The 18,998-nt window shown below is 40.8% G+C and overlaps 1 long non-coding RNA gene and 1 pseudogene across 1 annotated transcript in view; both read right to left on the reverse strand.

Moving 5' to 3' along the window:
* Positions 1–8: 8 nt before the first annotated feature.
* LOC100069147 (archaemetzincin-2 pseudogene) lies at positions 9–1,200 on the reverse strand (annotated as a pseudogene).
* Positions 1,201–13,442: 12,242 nt separating this feature from the next.
* The window catches only part of LOC106781930 (uncharacterized), a 30,845-nt gene continuing 25,289 nt past the window's right edge, over positions 13,443–18,998 (reverse strand). The window contains exons 2-3 of the long non-coding RNA XR_002801447.2: positions 15,961–16,044; positions 13,443–13,706 (exon numbers count right to left, since the gene is read on the reverse strand). This is a non-coding gene — a long non-coding RNA (uncharacterized lncRNA). The remainder of the gene's footprint in view (positions 13,707–15,960; positions 16,045–18,998) is intronic.

An 18,998-nucleotide genomic window follows, 5' to 3' on the forward strand; every position in this document is an offset into this window, starting at 1 on the left:
AGGGGTAGGATTTCAACATATGAATTTTTGGGGGACACGAACATCTAGTCTATAGCGTAAGTCTATTCAGATTTTCTCTTATTATGTGCAAGTGTTTTATTTTAATTACTCCTATTTGAAAGTCCTTGTTTTTGCAGGACTTCGAGGCCTTTTTTTTATCAACTCTTTCCATTCCTTAAAGGTTCCCACAAGTTTCATCAAATTCACGTTGTCCTCAGGACTGTTTCAGAGTGAGTCCAGGTATGTCAGCAGATTCATTGTCACTCCACCTCACCAGCAGTTTCTATCTTTCTGCGATATGTTGAAGCCACTAGCACAGTGCAACTTGCATAAATGGATAGGCCGAAGGTTCAGAGGGTGATGGTTAACTTCTTCCAAGTGGCTGGAGCCTTGCATTAGGCATGTAGGCCCCTGACAATGTTGCAGTCTAAGTATGTGTTCAATCTCATAGGTTAAAATCCTACAGGATTGAAGCAGCAAAATACTAGTCATTGCAGGAATATAATATTTATCAAAAATTGAATAGTCAATTGAAGATGTTTTCTGGAGCACCTTCACTTTGTCTGCATATCATGAGCTATAAAAATTACTGCCATCTGTGGCAAAGCTGATATTTGCACACCATCTGTCAACGAGGCCTGTCCGGAGGAAGAATCCCAGGAGCCTCTTGAGTAAAGATCAGTCATTGTTATCCCCACAACACAGAATGCATCTTCATGTTTCTTCCTTTTTGAAAACGTCAAGATGTGCCCTGCATGAATTTGTAGGTTTTGTGTGTTGTCGTTGACTCTAAAGGAACACTTCATTGCCAAACCACGATGTGGTTCTAGGAGTTTTAGTGTCAAGCCATAGAAAAATGCTGCATAATTAACCTGGTGCCATTCAATATATTCTTCACTGGTAATTCTAGTGTTCCCTAGAGATCCAGTATATACTGATGGACCGTTTCCCTGGGGGTTGTCTTTCTGTAAGTATCATTGAAAAACTATTTAAAGTCTTCAGAGCCTTGTGCTAGGAGGTGACACAATCTGATTGCAAATGCAAGGTCATGAGTCCAAAGAGATCATTGTCTGGTTGGACAGATTCATTCATGAAATGCTGTTCCCCAGCCTACAAGTTCTCATGCAGTTACACAAGCGCTGGGTTTTTTGATAGGAAGATCTTTACAGAGGAACAGTCAATTGAAGATTTTACCTTCAAGGACAGGAATGTGTAGGCCTGACCATAGAATTGTGTGGGGTCCCTTCACCCCCCACAGGGCTCGATGATGCCCACTAGCCTCGCATGGTGGCCTCTGCAAACCTCCATTTCTTCTTGAGTAAGTTTTGGTAGAACATGTTTCTAGGAATTTGTTCAGTTCCTCTAGCTTAGATTATCTAATTTCTTGGTGTACAACTGTTAATAGTATTATTTCATAATCCTTTTCATCTCTATAAAATTGGTAGGAATGTCTGTACGTTTGTTTCTGATTTGACTCTTCTTTTATTCTCAATCTAGAGAAAGGCTTATCGATTTTGTTGAATCTTTCAAAGAACCAACATTGAATTTTGTTGATTTTCTCTTTCTCTCTTTTCTATCTCTGCTCTATTATTATTTCCTTTTGCTAGCTTTGAATTTAGTTCTTTTTTTCGATTCCTTAAGACGTAGAATTAGATTACTGATTTGAGATATTGCTTCTTTTCTCAACATACACATTTACAGCTGTAAATTTCCCTGTGAGCGCTGCTTTCACTGCAGCCGCAAGTTTTGCTCTCCTGTGTTTTTCTTTTCATTAGTTTCAAGGTCTTTTCTAATTTTCCTTATTTCTTCTTTGACCCATTGGTTGGTTAAGAGTGTTTTTTAATTTCCACGTATTTGTAAATTTTCCAGTTTTCTTTCCGTTTTCATTCCCATGTTTTATTCTACTGTGATTGGAAAAGATACTATGTATAATTTCAGTCTATTTAAATTTTCTGAGACTTGTTTTGTGGCCTAACACACGGCCTATGCTGGAGAATGGTCGATATGTATTTGAGAAGAATGTATTTTCTCCTGTTCCGAGTGTTCTCTATGTCTGTTAGGTCTAATCAGTTTATAGCATTGCTCGGTTACCTCTTCCCTATCTGTCTGCTGTCTGCCTCTTATATACGTTATTGAAAGGGGAGTATGGAAGTCTCCAGCCGTTATCATGGAACTGTCTATTTCTCCTTTCAATTCTGTCAATTTTTGCTTCATATATTTTGGGGCTCCTTAGGTATGAATATGTTTATAATTGTTATATCTTCTTTCTGTATTGAAAGCTTTATCAATAGGAAATGTCTTTCTTTGTCTCTTCTAATCTTTCTTCATTTAAAGTCTATTTCTGATAATAATATAGCCACTTCAGCTCTCTTTTGCTTGCTATTTGCATGGAATATCTTTTTCCACCCTTTTACTTTCAACCTTTTTTTTTCTTTACATCTAAAGTTAGTGTGTTGTAGACAGCATATAGATGGGTTCTGGGTTTTTTAAAATCCAATCTGCTAATCTTTCTCTTTTAATAGAAGAGTTTAATCTACTTACATTTAATGTGATTACTGATAAAGATTTACTTCTGTCATTTAGCTCTTTGTTTTTTGTGTGTCTTCTGTGTTTTTTGTTCCTCAGTTCCTCCATTACTGCCCTCTTTTTGTAGTCATTTGTTTTTTGTAGTGTACTATTTTGATTCCCTTCTTTCTTTTTCTGTATATTTTTTGTTATTTTCTTAGGCATTATCTTGGGAATTACAATTAACATCCTAAACTTATTACAATATGCTTTGAATAATGTCAACTTAGTTCTAATAGTATACAAACCCTCTGCTCTATCTCTACTGATTTCCTTTAGTTCTTTTTCTTTTTTTGAGGAAGATTAGCCCTGAGCTAACTACTGCCAATCCTCCTCTTTTTGCTGAGGAAGACTGGCCCTGAACTAACATCCATGCCCATCTTCCTCTACTTTATACATGGGACGACTACCACAGCATGGCTTTTGCCAAGCAGTGCCATGTCCGCACCCGGGATCTGAACCAGCGAACCCCGGGCCACTGAGAAGCGGAACGTGTGCACTTAACTGCTGCACCACTGTGTCAGCCCCTCCTTCAGTTCTTTGTCCATGGTTTCCTTTAGCCCCTTAAGCATATTTAAGATCATTTATGTAATGTCTTTGACTAATAATTCCAATATCTGGGCTTCCCCAGGGATGGTTTCCATCAAACTCTTTATTTCCTGTGAATGGTCCATACTTTTCTATTTCTTTGTATGTTTTGTAATTTTTTGTTGAGAAGTGGACATTTTGAGCATCATGTTTTGGTAACTGGAAACCTAATTCTCCCACTCATCAGGGATTGCTGCATTTTGTTTGTTGGTGGCTGGATCCATCCTTTTGTGGCTTTTCCATACTATTTTTCAAAGTGTTTTTTCTTTGTTGTATGTGTTCACTCAAGTGTCTTTTCTGTTGTCTCTACAGTCAGCCAGTGATCTAACAAAGATTTCCTTAAATATCTGGCTTCCAAGAGAGAGAAAAAAATACATAGTCTGTTTAAATTCTCTCATGGCTGGGAGGCATTTCAGCCCATGGGGGTTGAAACAGCAGTCAACCTCCATGCCTGCCTCTCACTGATCAAAAACAGCAATCAGAAACCACAACCCTGACTTTTAGGGGACAAAGTCTTTATTTTTATTGCCCACTCTGGCTCCTGTAAACCACATTAGGAACGTGGGCTGCTGTCCCCATAGTTTCTTGTTCTGTGGCTGGAGGATAGGGAATGGTAGCCGCCATCTCACTAAAGCTGAAGTTGACGACAATTTACCAGCCTCTTCATCCAGCTCATTCCCGGATGCTAAAGTCTTCTACTACACTCAAGTTACGAGGTATTTGCTTCATACGGTTCCTGCCAATTTGTTGCTTCCGTGGAGGGGTGGGCTCCTGGAGCTTCCTACTCCACCATCTTCCCTGACGTTGCTACAGTGGATTTTTGGATATTGATCTTGTGTTCTACAAACTCATTAAACTTGTTTGTTAGTTCTAATAGTTTTTCAGTGGATTCCTTAGGATTTTCTATATACAAGATCACATCATATGTAAAAAGGAATAGTTTTCCTTCTTTCTTTCTAATCTGGGACACCTTTTATTTCATTTTCTTGTCTAATTGTCCTAGCTATAACTTTAAGTAAATATTGAATAAATGTGATAAGAGAGAACACCCTTGTCTTGTTCCTGATTTTAGGGGAAAACCATTTAGTCTTTCACCATTAAGTATTGTGTTAGATGTGGGGTTTTCATAGATACCCTTTATGAGATTAAGTTTCCTTCTGTTCCTAGTTTGTTGAGTGTTTTTATCATCAAGGGGTATTGGATTTTTGTCAAATGCTTTTTCTACATGAATTGACATCATGTGGTTTTTGTCCTTTATCTTATTGATATGGTGTATTACATTAATTGATTTTCAGATGTTAAACCAACCTTGCATTCCTTTGGATATGTCTCATTTGGTCATGATGTGTAATTCTTTTTATTTATGAATGGATTTGATTTGCTAATATATTTTTTTGGTTTTTTAGTATATATTTATAAAATATAGCCAGCCCTGGTGGTCTAGTGGTTAAGATTTGGTACTCTCACTGCTGTAACCTAGGGTTGCTTCCCAAGTTGTCAGGAAGCTTCCTAGGGTTGCTTCCTGTCAGTTGTGATACTGTGGCAGCTGCATGTTGCTGTGGTGCTGAAAGCTATGCCAACAGTATTTAAAAATACCAGCAGGGTCAACCATAGTATACAGGTTTCAAGGGAGCTTCTAGATTAGGCAGACTAGGAAGAGGGACCTGGCCACCCACTTCAGAAAAAATTGGCCCTGAAAACCCTATGAATAGCAGCAGAGCATTGTCTGATATAGTGCCAGAAGATGAAAGGATGGCATGGAAAGACTGGGCAGTTTTGCTGCGCTATACACAGGGTTGCTAGGAGTCAGAATCGACTCAATGGCACTTAACAACAAATTCATGAAAGATATTGCTCTCTTCTTTTTTCCTGTGAGATCTTTGTCTGTTTTGGCATCAGGATAATACTGGCCTCAGAATGAATTGGGAAGCTTTCCCTGCTCTCCTAACTTTTGGAAGAGTTTGTAAAGGATTTGTATTAATTCTTTCTTAAACGTTTGTTAGAATTCACCAATGAAGCCATATGGTCCTGGAATTTTCTTTGTGGGAAGTTTTTTGGTTGCTAATTCAATTTGTTTACTTATTATAGTTCTATTCAGATTTTGTTTCTTGTTGAGTAAGTGTTGGTATTTGTGTCTTTCTAAGAACTTGTCCATTTTGTCTGTTATCTAATTTGTTGGCATTCAGTTCTTTCTAATATTCCCTTATGGTTCTTTTTATTTCTGTAATGTCAGTGGTAATTTCCCCTCCTTATAATTTTTAATCATAGTAATTTGTGACTTTTGTTTTTTCCTTGGTTAGCCTAGCTAGAGTTTTATCAATTTGATTACTATTTTTAAAGAACCAGCTTTTGATTTCATTGATTTTCTCTATTGATTTCCTATTGTCAATTTCATTTATTTCTGCCGTGATTCTTTTTCCTTCCCAAAAGCCCCAGTGCATGATTGTATATTCTAGTTGTAAGTTGTTCTAGTTCTTCTATGTGAGTTGCCACCACAGCATGGCAGCTGACAGACGGGTGGTGTGGCTCCATGACTGGAAAACTCAGGTGCTGAAGTAGGCAGAGCGCCGAACTTTAACCACTAGACCATCAGGGTCAGCTCTCTGCTGTGGTTTATATAATTATTACTACTTGCTTTAGGTTTAAATTACTATTCTTTCTCTAGTTTCCTAAAGTGGAAACTTAGATTATTGATCTTAGCTCTTCCTCCTTTTCTACTATATGTATGTAGGGCCATAAATTTCCTTCTAAGCACTGTTTTCATTGCATCCCACAAATTTTGAAAATTTGTATTTTCGTTTTCATTTGGTTCAAAATATTTCATTTCTTTTGAGACTTCTTCTTTGACCCATGTGTTATTTAGAACTCTGTTGTTTAATCTCCAAATATTTTATAATTTTCCAGCTATCTTTCTGTTATTGATTTCTAGTATAATTCCACTGTGGTCTGGAAACATTTTTTGTATGATTTCCATTGTATTAGATTTGTTAAGATGTGTCTTATGGCCCAGAATGTGATTTATCTTAGTAAATGTATTCTGCCATTAGTGGACTCCTCTATCTTCACATTTATAGTAATCACACTTTTGTATTTCTCTATGGTTTTAAGAACCAAGTGTGTATCTCTAAACACTACAGTTTATCTTGCTTGTTTTCCTATTGTCTTTGATCTGTCTTAAATCTTTTAACCTATAGATGGCCCTTCTGTTCTTTTTTCTTAAACTTTATTTGTTAAGGAACTCAATCCTTTAACTTGTAGATTGCCACAATCTGATTTTTGCTGATTGTGCAGTTAAACGTGATACTGTTGGTCAGTCTTGGTCAGCTCATATTTGACTTTTCATTTTGCTGGGACTATGTGTGGTATTATATTCTTTCAACAGGAGTTACTGATGGTCTGATTCTCTCTTTTGTAGTGTTAGCACCCACTGGAGCATCTTCAAGTTGGCTCCTCATTCTTTTTGATATGATCTTGGTATCTGATATGGCAAGATATTCCAGATACATTTTATGTATTTCCTGCTTCTCGAATCAGTCATTTCTCCAAGAATCCCTGGTGTTATTTCCTGGGAAGTGGTATTTTAACAGCACAATCTAGACAGTGGGGAATGAGTATTGCTCTTGGGCTTGTAATTGCTTCTAGGACGTTTTAGGAGACAGGTACACTAACAAAAACGTATTTTAGTAGCATTTGCCAGGTTTGTCCATTATAAAGTTATCTCCCTTTCCATAAGCTACTTTTTGGAAGCAAGTCAGTAAGTATAGCCCACATTCATGGGGTGGGGCATCAAGCTCCACCTCCTTAAGGAGTCTCCCCTCATTTTAAACAGCTGTGCTATCCCTTACAATGTCAGAGCATATTGACAGAAGGTAGCACACTATACTCTCCCTTTAACCCTAAATTAAGAGGGGAATTTAATTTAATTTAAATTGATTCTAGAAATAACTATTTAATGCTTACCACCAGTCTTTATGTCGGTGTCTGTCTAGTCATTTTGCTTCTCTGAAACTTGTTCTCTACTGGATTCTTCAAGAAGGGCTCAGAGGTGTAATGCTCCTTAAGTTCTAAGATATGAGTAATGGTGTGCCCACAACTTTCATAGTTGAATGTCAGTTTGACTGACTTTAGTAAAATTTTTTAAATAAGATTCTTGATTCATTTACAGTTTACCTTTTTTTTTACAAGGACATGGAAACTTTTCCAAGAAAGCGTATATATTTTTTCATTCAAACTAGCACACCAGTGCTTAAAGTCTCACTTATAAATTAACTTCTACCATTGTAATAGCGTGTGATTATTTTTAAAGCACTCTCAGGAGATTTGTGAGTAGCAGGTTGCTGTAATTATTGTATTCAGAGTGTGAATCATCCATGTTTTTTCTTTTCATTGCGTCTGTCTATATTCTCATAGTTAGTTTTCCAAGTTTTGTAACAAATAAGCACAAACTTCACAGGTTAAAACAACAATATTTATTCATAGTTTCCACGCTTCAGAGGCCCAGCATAGCATAGCTGCAAACCTGATCAGGGTTTTACAAGGCTGCAGTCATGGTGTTGGCCAGGGCTGGGATTCCATCTGAGTTCTTTTCTGGGCTCACAGGGTTTTTGGCAGAATTGATTTCCTGTTGAATTCATGGTGGCTTGTCATTTCAAGCCCGAAGGAGCGCTTTTCTGGCTTCCCAACACCAAAGGCAGGGTGGGCATAGTTGCTGCAATGGACAGGGTCAAAGCACCAGTCAGAATAGTCTGACTCCCACAGACCTATGGAGGTGGCTAACGAGTCATCGCGTTCCTAGATGTGAAATAGATAGGAAGCCTACTAAATTCTTACTTTATCTGTATAAGCAAAAATGTTCTAGGTCGGCCAGCCCCAGTGGCCTAGTGGTCAAGTTTGGCATGCTCCACTTTGGCAGCCCAGGTTTGGTTCCTGGGTGCAGACCTACACCACTCATCTTCAGTGGCCATGTTGTCACAATGGCTCACGTACAAAAAAAGAGGAAGATTGGCAACAGACCTTAGTTCAGGATGAATCTTCCTCAGCAAAAAACAAAAAGTTCTAGGTCAAGTGAACAAAAATCTAACTCAAATCATAAAAATACACAGACGTGATTCCTCAATCAATGCCCAGACTTGAGCCAGTTTACCAGAGCTCCTTGAATGAAGGGGAGTCTGGGTCCCCTTGAGGAAGGACCCCAGTACACTACCAAAAAATTTATACTGTTAATCTTTCATCTAGCCTTTCCCAAAGGGACTTATGGCCTTTTACCTGAATAACTGCATTGAGGAAAAGAAAATATCCAGACCTTTCAGGAACTACTGGACACTAGCTGTGAACAGGCATTGATTCCAGGAGACCCAAAACATCATTGTGGCCCTCCAATCAGAGTAGGGCCTTATGGAGGTAAAGCAATCAATGGAGTTTGAACTCAGGTCCATCTCACAGAGTGGACCCAGTCAGTCCCCAAACCCATCCTGAGGTTTTTTCCCCAGTTCTAGAATGCATAATTGGAATAGACATACTTAGCAGCTGAAAGAATCTCCACATTGGTCCTCTGACCTTTGGAGTGGGAGCTATTAAGGTGGGGAAGACCAAGTGGAAGCCATTAGAACTGCATCTACCTAGGAAAATAGTAAACCAAAAGCAATACCTCACTCCTGCCAGGATTGCAGAGATGGTGCCACCATCAAGGACTTGAAGGATGTCAGGGATGGTGATTCCCACTACGTCCCAATTCAACTCTCCTATTTGGCCTGTGCAGAAGACGGGTGGATCTTGGAGAGTAACAGTGGATTATTATAAGCTTGACCAAGTGGCAACTCCAGTTGAAGCTGCTGTGCCAGATGTGGTTTCACTGCTTGAGCAAATTAACACATCTCTGGTACCTAGTATGCAACTGTTAATCTGGCAAATGGCTTTTTCTCTCTACCTGTTAATAAAGACCACTAAAGCAGTTTCTTTCAGCTGGCAAGGCCAGCAATACATCTTCCCTGTCCTACCTCAGGGTTATATCAACTCTCCAATCTGTTGCAGTTTAATTTGCAGCGATCTTGATCACCTTTCCCTTCCACAAGGTACCACCCTGGTCCATTGCATTGATGACGTTATGCTGATTAGATCTAGTGAGCAGGAAGTAAGAACTGTTCCAGACTTATTGGTAAGACATTTGTGTGTCAGAGGATGAGAAATAAATCCAACTAAAATTCAGGGACCTTCTACCTCAGTGAAATTCCTCGGGGTCCAGTGGAGTGGAGGATGTCAAGATATTCCTTCTAAGGTGAAGGATAAATTGTTGTATCCGGCCCCTCCTGCGGCCAAGAATGCGGCACGATGCTAGTGAGCTGCGTTGGATTTTGGAGGCAGCATACTTCTCATGTGAGTGTGTTACTCTAGCCCGTTTACCAAGTGAACTGGAAAGCTGCTGGTTTTCAGTGGGGCCCAGAACAGGAGAAGGCTCTGCAATAGGTGCAGGCTTCTGTGCCAGCTGCTCTGCCACTGGGCCATGCGATCCAGCAGATCCAGTGAGGCTTGAAGTGTCGGTGGCAGATAGGGTGCTGTTTAGAGCCTGTGTCAGGCCTCTATAACAAATCACGTCCCAGGCCTTCAGGATTTTGGAGCAAGGCCTGTCACCCTCCATGGATAACTACTCTCCTTTCGAGAAACAGCCATTGACCTTCTGCTAGGCCTTGGGTAGAAACTGAATCTTTGACTATCAGCCACCAATTTATCATGCGACCTGAGCTGCCCATCGTGAACTGACTGTTATCTGACCCACCAAACCACACAGTCAGCCACGCACAGCAACACTCTATCATCAAATGAAAATGCTATCTTTGTAATTGGGCTTGGGCAGGCCCCGAAGGCCCAAGTAAGTTACATGCAGAAATGGGCCAAATGCCCATGGTCCCCACTCCTGCTATACTGCCTTCTCTCTCCCGGCCCTCAGCTGTGGCCTTGTGGGGAGTTCCCTGCAATCAGATGACAGAGGGAGAAAAGACTCAGGCCTGCTTTACAGACAGTTCTGCATGACATGCAGGCCCCGCTGGAAAGTGGACAGCTGCAGCACTACAGCTCCTGTCTGGGCCATCCCTGAAGGACAGTGGTGAAGGGAAGTCCTCCCAGTGGGCAGAGCTTCAGACGGTGCACCTGCTTGCTCATTTGCTTAGAAGGAGATATGGCCAGATGTGCAATTCTACGCTGATTCACGGCTGCAGCCAAGGACTGGATGGATGGTCAGGGACTTGGAAGGAATATGGTTGGAAAATTGGTGACAAAGAAATTTGAGGAAGAGGTATATGAATAGACGTCTCTAGATAAAAAACGTGAATATATTAGTGTCCTGTGTGAATGCTCATCAAAGGGTGACCTCAGCAGTGGCAGAGTTTAATAATCAAGTGGATAGAACGACCCGTTCTATGGATACCGGTCAGCCCTTTTCCCCAGCCACCCCTGTTGTCACCCAACGGGCTCACGAACAAAGTGGCCATGGTGGCAGGGATGGAGGTTCTACATGCGCTCAGCAACATGGCCTTCCACAATCCAAGCCAACCTGGCTGCAGCCACTGCTGAGTGCCCAATCTGGCAGCAGCAGAGATCAACGCTGAGCCCCCAGTATGGCACCATTCCCCAGGGTGATCAGCCAGCTGCCTGGTGGCAGGTTGATTACATTAGACTGCTTCCATCATCCCAACTGGAATAGAAACTCACACTGGATATGGATTTGCGCTCCCTACACACAATGTTTCTGCCAAAACTACCATCCGTGGACTTACAGGATGCCTTATCCACCACCATGGTGTTCCATACAGCATTGCTACAGATCAAGGAACTCACTGCACAGCAAGAGAACTGTGGCGAGTGGCCCGCGCTCAAGGAATTCACTGGTCTTACCATGTCCTCCGCCATCCTGAAGCAGCTGGCTTGATAGAATCGTGGAATGGCCTTTTGAAGACTCCTTTTCAGTGCCAGCTAGGTGTCAGTACCTTGCAGGGCTGGGGCAAGCTTCTTCAAGAGGCTGTGTATGCTCTGAATCAGTGTCCAATATATGGTGCTTTTCTCCGATAGCCAGGATTCATGGGTCCAGGAATCAAGGGGTGAAAACAGGAGTAGTACCACTCACTATTACCCCCAGTGACCCAATAGCAATATTTTTGCTTCCTATTCCTATGACTTTATATGCTGCCTGGCCTAGAGGCTTTAATTGCAAAGGAAGAAATGCTTCCACCAGGAGACACAACAAAGATTCCATTGAACTGGAAGTTAAGACTGCCACCCAGCCACTTGGTGTTCCTCATGCCTCTGAATCAATGGGTAAGGAAGGGAGTTAGTGGGGTGATTGATCCTGACTACCAAGGGGGAATTGGACTACTACTCCATGATGGAGATAAGGAAGAGTATGCCTGGAACACAGGAGATCCCTTAGGGTGTCTCTTAGTATTATCATGCCCTGTGTTGAAGGTCAGTGGAAAACCACAACAGCCCTATTCAGGCAGAACTAGCAATGCACATCCATACACATGCATTCTTTACCACTGTACGGTATATATGGGCTGGATCCATTATCCATAACCTGAGACCTTCAGCAATGAAGGTGGAGTCACCCCGCCAGGTAAAGAACCACAACCAGTTGAGGTGCTTGCTGAAGGCAAAGTGAATACAGAATGGGTAGTAGAAGAAGGTAGTTATAAATACCAGCTATGACCACATGACCTGTTTCTGTAATTGTCATGAGTATTTCCTCCTTATTTTGTTACGAATACATTTGTGTGTATAATTGATATATTAAGCAAATATCTTTGTTTTCTTTCCCTTAATTCTCTTCTCATGTAATATAAGATATATTGACTGTAAATCATGCTATTTCAGCATTGTTAATTCTACATCATAGTATTTAAGTTACAGGATAACCAGGAGAAGAGTAAACATCACTCAAGGACGTTACCTCTTCTTCTGGGGACGGGGTCAGTGCATTTGGGGTTGTACACAGGATAGTCACGTCATGTCCAGGTGAATTATGACTTATTATTGTGTCTATCTGGAGACTGAGTGTGGTTTAAGGAGATGTATGTGTATATATGTCAAGTTGACAAGGGGTGGACTTGTGATAATTTTATGTGTCAACTTGACTGGGCTAGGGACGCCCAGAGAGCTGGTAAAACGCTATTTCCGGGTATGTCTGTGAGGATGTTTCTGGAAGGGATTAGCATTTGATTCAGGAGACTGAGTAAAGAGATCTCCCTCACCAATGTGGGCAGACATCATCCAGTCCATTGAGGGCCCAAATGGAACAAAAAGGTGAAAGAAGGGCAAATTTGCTCTCTTCTTGCCCAGGGCTGTCCATCTTCTCCTGCCCTTGGACATCAGAGCTCCTGGATTTCGAGCCTTTGGACGCCAGGACTTCCACCAGCAGCCCCCTGGTTCTCAGGCCCTTGGACTCAGACTGAATTAGACCACCAGCTGGCAGACAGCAGATTATGGAACTTCTTGGCCTCCATAACCATGTGAGCAAGTTCCCATAATCTCCAGATAGATAGGTCTATATATAGATCGATATGTGTGTATATGTATGTGTGTATATATGTGTGTGTATATATATGTATATATACATATAAACATATCGCCTATTCGTTCTGTTTCTCTGAAGAACTCTAATACACTCCATTTCCATGATTCAGGAGCTCAGCACAGCATAACTGGGAGCCTGATCACCAGTCTCACAGGTCTGACAAGGCTACAATCATGGTATCATCCAGGGCTAAGATCTCGTCTGAGTCCTCTTCCAGGCTCATCTGCTTTTTGGCAGGATTCATGTGCTGCTGAACTCATGATGTCTTGCCCAAAGGAGTATATTTCTGACTTCACCTCTCTCCTTTCAGGGAAGGCCTCTTTGGGGGCTCACCTGATTAGGTCAGGACCACCTAGGGTGATCTCCCTTTTAACTTAAAGTTGACTAATTAGAGACCCTAATTACATCTGCAAAATCCCTTCAGCTTTACCATATAATGAAACCAAAGCATGGAAGTGAAATCCCATTATATTCACAAGTTCCCCCGCCCACGGAAGGGGTATAGATTATAGAGGTCATGTACGTGAGGGGACAGGCATCGTGAGGGCCGTCTTAGACTTCTGCCTACCACAAGTGGATAGAAGAGTGAGTTTTTCTTAAGTGTGTAACAGAACTGCATTTTGGAAAACACACTGCTTGCTTTTCTGACATCGTCATCATGTCTTGAGTTTCTGATGTGAGCAGGGCCCACGGCTAAGTCTGACAACAGAGAGCAAAGCATGCTGTGTACTTTTCTGGCTCTTTTATTGTAGACTGTGTACATAAAAAAGAAAGGAAGCAACAGACAGCAGCATGTGCTAAGTGATAAATCAGGGGTATAAAATCAAAGTGGTCTCAGGGTTTAGAGAAGGAAATCATCACAGGAAGGAGTGACAGAGTGGGCTTAGTGACTGAGCCGGTCATGAATTGAACTGAACAACTCTTTACTAAGTGCCGCGCGACACTGTAGAAAGATGAGTGAGACGGTCTCTGCCTCCTGGGAATGTACAGTCTGGTGGGAGAGACAAACATTGAACCAAATGAATGGGCAGATTAAGAAGTCCTTAGGTTAGAGATAGAACACATAGGAGAGAAACCCTATAAATTTTAAAGGATAAATAGGAGTCTGCCAAATAGTTGAGGTTTAAAATACTTTTGCAGAAAGAGGGAAAAGTAAGAAATGGCGAGGCTGAAGGGCAGGGTGCCAGGGAAGGAGGAAAAGAAGGTGACACCAAAAATGTGTCAGAGACCAAGTGTTGGACTTGTATGCCCTGCCACATAATTTTGACTTAATCGTGAGTCCTGAGAATTCTTTAAGGGGCTTGGAGAGGGAAGTGGAGGGCACTAAAGGCACCAAATAGAATTTTTTTTCCCTGAACTTATTCAGGTATCCTTGGGCAAGCTAATTAACATCTCTGAGCCTCAACTGCCACATCTGTGAACCTGAGATAATAATAGTTTCTGTTTCTGAGGTGTTGATGAGATGATTAAATGGGATATTCTGTGAAAAGCCTTTGAGCCAGTACCAAACGGCCAATATTCGGACAGTGATGAATATTCAGCTACTTTGATCAGAGATGAAGAATCTCTAGGTAAGAAATCAGTGAAGTGTTGGGGATGGGGGAAATTGGGTGAAGAGTGTCAAAAGGTACAAACTCCCAGTTATAGGATAAATTCCAGGGATGTGATGTCGGGCATGGTGACATAGTTAACAATACAGTATTGTATATTCGAAAGTAGCCAAGAGAGTAGATCTTAAAAGTTCTCATCACAAGAAAAACGTTTGTAACTATGTGAGATGATGGATGTTAACCAGTTACTGTGGTGATCACTTCACAATATATACATATATCAAATCGTTATGCTATACATCTTAAATTAATACAATTTTATGTTTCAATTACATCTCAATAAAACTGGGAAAAAGATACTAGTAAATTAAAAGATTAGTAAAAAAAAAAGTAAGATTAGTAAAGTTGATTAGTAATCACATTGCAGTGACAGTAAGGAAAGAAATCACTATAAAACATGTTTAAAGGTGTTTGAGGGGGCCGGCCCGGTGGCACAGTGGTTAAGTGCGCACATTCCACTTCCGTGGCCTGGGGTTCGCCGGTTCGGATCCCGGCTGTGGACATGGCACCGCTTGGCAAGCCATGCTGTGGCAGTCGTCCCACATATAAAGTGCAGGAAGATGGGCACGGATGTGAGCTCAGGGCCAGTCTTCCTCAGCAAAAAGAGGAGGACTGGCAGCACTTAGCTCAGAGTTAATCTTCCTCAAAAAAATAAAAAAAATAAAGGTGTTGGAAAAACTGAAGATGGTGAATTTTTTTGTCATAACTTTTATATGAAAATTATACATTCTTATTATTTTAAGAATAAATTAGTAAATATCCCAAAGTTCTCCTGAAGCCCAGTACCTGCGGGTTACTGTAAATGTTCAGTAAGAACAGGCTCACCCTTGACCTTGTTCCCAACACAGACATAGATGAAAAGAAGTTAATCTTGTTAATTTGCTGTTTCCTTGTCTAACCTGATGGGTGACTCAAGGATCATCGGATTTATGAGCTTGTTTTGCAGAAGAAAAAGAACAACTTCAAGGAGGTTACCCCGTCACCAGATAACCAGCCCCCAGCTGCTGTTGAGCCCAGACATCAGACTGCCCAAGGGCTGATCTGGAGGGAAAGAAACACGGGGGACTCCTTTGTTTCTTGAAACTCCTCCTGCCAAGCCCTTAGCTCTGTAAAACTCTGCTTTATTCTCTTGTTAAGGTGGATTTGAGAGAACCTGTCCTCCCACATTCTCGTTTTGGCCAATTCAAATAAACCTTTCTCCAGCTGCGAGCACTGATGTCTGATTGGCTGACTGTGCATCAGCACACGAACTTGAGATTAAGGGGTTGGTGTCACCACCACTGAGGAAAAAAATCAGTGTTAACTTCTGGTGATCATAGCTCTAGACATTACTGTGCAATAAGGCGGAGACAATTGAGAGGAAAGGCAGAAATCATTTTATAGAACGAATTGTAACACACAATTTTATATAAAGAGCATTAAACTTTATTTTGCTTGAATTCAAAGACCAAAAAACTAAAATGAAATGGAAAGAATTACTGAATTTTAGTACAAGAGTTGTTCACTCTTTTTAAAAAAAAATTGCTCTTCTAGTATATAGTATAGTTTTCCCTGAAATGAATGTACCTAAACTGCAACTCAAAGGGACAGGCATGAGGAAAAAGTGACACAGAACAATTGCCACAAGGTCCCTACCTGCTTCAGTTTCCGAGCTTTCAGGATAAACCATTCTTCAGACACCCAGGTGTAAAGAGCAAGCCTCCGTGAGAACACAAGTCACTGAGGAAAGAAGAGTCTTTTCAACAATTGATACCAGGGCACCTGGACATCCTCGTGCAAAGGAAGGAGTTTGGAGCCTTTCCTCATATTATATCAAAAATTGGATCAAAATGGCTCACAAACCTATATGTAAGAGCTAAAACTATAGAAATCTTGGGAGAAAACAGTACATTGAGTTAAGCAATAATTTCTGAGATACAACATCAAATTCATGTGATAAAAAAATTAATAAATTGTACTTTACCAAAATTTAAAACTTTTGTACTTCAAACAACACCATCAAGAAAATGATGAAGAAAAGGCAAACCACAGAATGGATATATTTGTAAATCTTGGATCTGCTAAAGGATTTGTATCTACAATATTTAAAGAACTCTTACAACTCAGTAATAAGACAAATGCTATTTTTTAAATGGGCAAAGGATTTGAATAAACATTTAGTCAGAGAAGATATATAAATGGCCAGTAAGCACATGAAAAGAAGCTTAACATCATTAGTTATGCAAATCAACAACATAATAAGATACCAGTTCACACCCATTAGGATCACTATCATAAATAAGATGACAATAACAAGTGTCCACAATATGGAGAAATTGCAACCCTGATACATTGCAGGTTGGAATGTAAAATGGTGCAGCCACTCTGGAAAACAGTCTGGCAGTTTATCAAAATAGTAAACATAGTTTTAGCATATGATCCAACAATTCCATTCCTAGGTATATGTCCAAAATAAATGAAATGCATGTCCACACAAAAATTTGTGTGTGAATGTTCACAACAGTATTATTCATAATAACCTGAAAGGGGAAATAACCCAAATATCCATTAACTGATTAATGGATGAAATAAAATGTGATATGTCCATTCACACAGTAGAGGAGTATTTGACCATAAAATGGGACTGACACATGTTACAACACAGATGAACCTTGAAAACATTATGCTAAGTGAAAGAAGCCAGTCACAAAAGACCAAACGTTGCATGATTCCATATATATATATATATATATATATATATATATATATATATATATGAAACATCCAGAAGAGATGAAGCCGTGGGTCAGTGATTGCCAGGGACTGGAGGGAGGAGAGAATGGGGAGTGCTGGTAAGGGATGGGAGGCTTCTCTTTGGGATAATAGAAATGTTCTAAAATTAGATTATGATGATGGCTGAAAAACTCTGTAAATATGCTAAAATCCATTACATTGTACACTTTAAACAGGTGACTTTTATGGTATGTAACTTGTATCTGAATGAAGCTGTTTAGAAAACAAAAGCATGTTTCTTCAAGGGGTCAAAAATGAGACTCACCTCTCCATGCCAAATTCACTGATAAAAGATTATAGGGCAATGTCGACAGGGTTCTGAGGGAAAGACTGACCTAAGAAACTTGTCCACAGTCAAGATGTCTATTCAAACACAAAAGCAACAGACTGCTAGAAAAGCTACTCCAGAAGAAGTCTAGCCAAACAAGGAGGATTCAAACTGAAGAACTCAGCAACAGGGAAGTCAAAGTAAAAGGATTGGAGGTGGAAACTGAATCAAGGTAAATATAGGATCAAGATTAAACAACAGGGGAAATGTGCTTTGAAATAGAATACAAATATTATAAACCAAGGAAGATAATTGACTCCTGTCTTTCAGAGATGAGAAAAATGTTGACTTCCTTCCTCTCTCCCACCTCCTGCCCTCTGATTTTGCCATCTGTGTCTTTAAGGTAGTCAGCAGAGGCGCTCGGTTTTGCTGTTGTACAGGAGCAAACCACTCCAGAATCTCAGTGGCTCAGCAGCATTGTGTTACATGTCTCACTGTTTTTCCCAGGGCTCTGCTCCACACAGTCACCTTGAGACCCAGACTGACAGGCTCACCATCTTGCAGCTGCAACACTGGGAATACCTGGCGCTCACTGCCAACACCCCATGGGAATAGATTTCTGGAAGGGGTTCACGCAGGCCATGAAATGTTTTAGCCCAGAATTGAGACTTGTCACTTTGACTCACAGCCCTTTGGCCAGCCCATTTGACTCACAGAACATTGTCCTATCTTAACTGCAAGGGGACAAGAAAGCATAACTTCTAACGTCCCTGGCAGAAAGGGAGGAGTGGATATGGGCAAGCTCTAGGAAGGTCACCCATGGCACATGACTTGAATCAAGCCAGTCATGGCTGTCTTCCCTGGACTTGAAGTACCTCGCTAAGATATGAAGGGTCAGAAGTGGCAGAGAGCTTCTGCTTCCATGGATTGTGAGAAAGACTTCCTCTTTCTGGGGCCCTGACACGAGCAGCACCATGTCCGTGGGGCAAGCTTTGGGATCTTGTACTCATCAGCTGCAGCCTTCCTGTCCTCGTAGGACCTTGGTAAGCTACAATTTTGACTGTGGTTCTCCCTGCGGAGCCTGGGAGCCAAGCTGCTTCACCAGCGCTCTAAAGAAGCCCGTGTCTTTTCAAAAGTTCTTCATCTCCTTAAAGCAGCCAAAGAGGATTTTTGTCATTTGAAATTGAGAACTCCTACCTCTGGCATCTCTCCAGAGGAAACTGCTAACAGTTGCTATGGATTCTTCCAGTCTTTTTTCCAGGCTGTGGTATGCAGATAGATAAGCATACAGAGAAATACATGCAAACATAGAAATACATCACAGCGTCTGTATACTAATGAAATTGGGACTGAGGATGGATTTTGATAGGTGCTGACAAGTCATTTCCCAAAAGGCTACACCAGCACTCCCTACTTTTCCACATTCTCTTACACTAGAAAGAGCCAATATTTTACATTTTACCAGTCTAGTGATAGAAAGATGTTCTAATTTACATTTTCCTAATTGCCAGTAAGATTGATCATTTTAGTATATGATTATTAGCCATTTGTATCACTTATACTATGCATTGCCTATTCATATTATGGCCAGTTTTTCTTAGTGTTTTTTCTGGTCTTTTTCTTATTGATTTGC

This window comes from Equus caballus, chromosome 18 (genome assembly GCF_041296265.1).
Source record: "Equus caballus isolate H_3958 breed thoroughbred chromosome 18, TB-T2T, whole genome shotgun sequence".
NCBI lineage: Eukaryota > Metazoa > Chordata > Mammalia > Perissodactyla > Equidae > Equus > Equus caballus.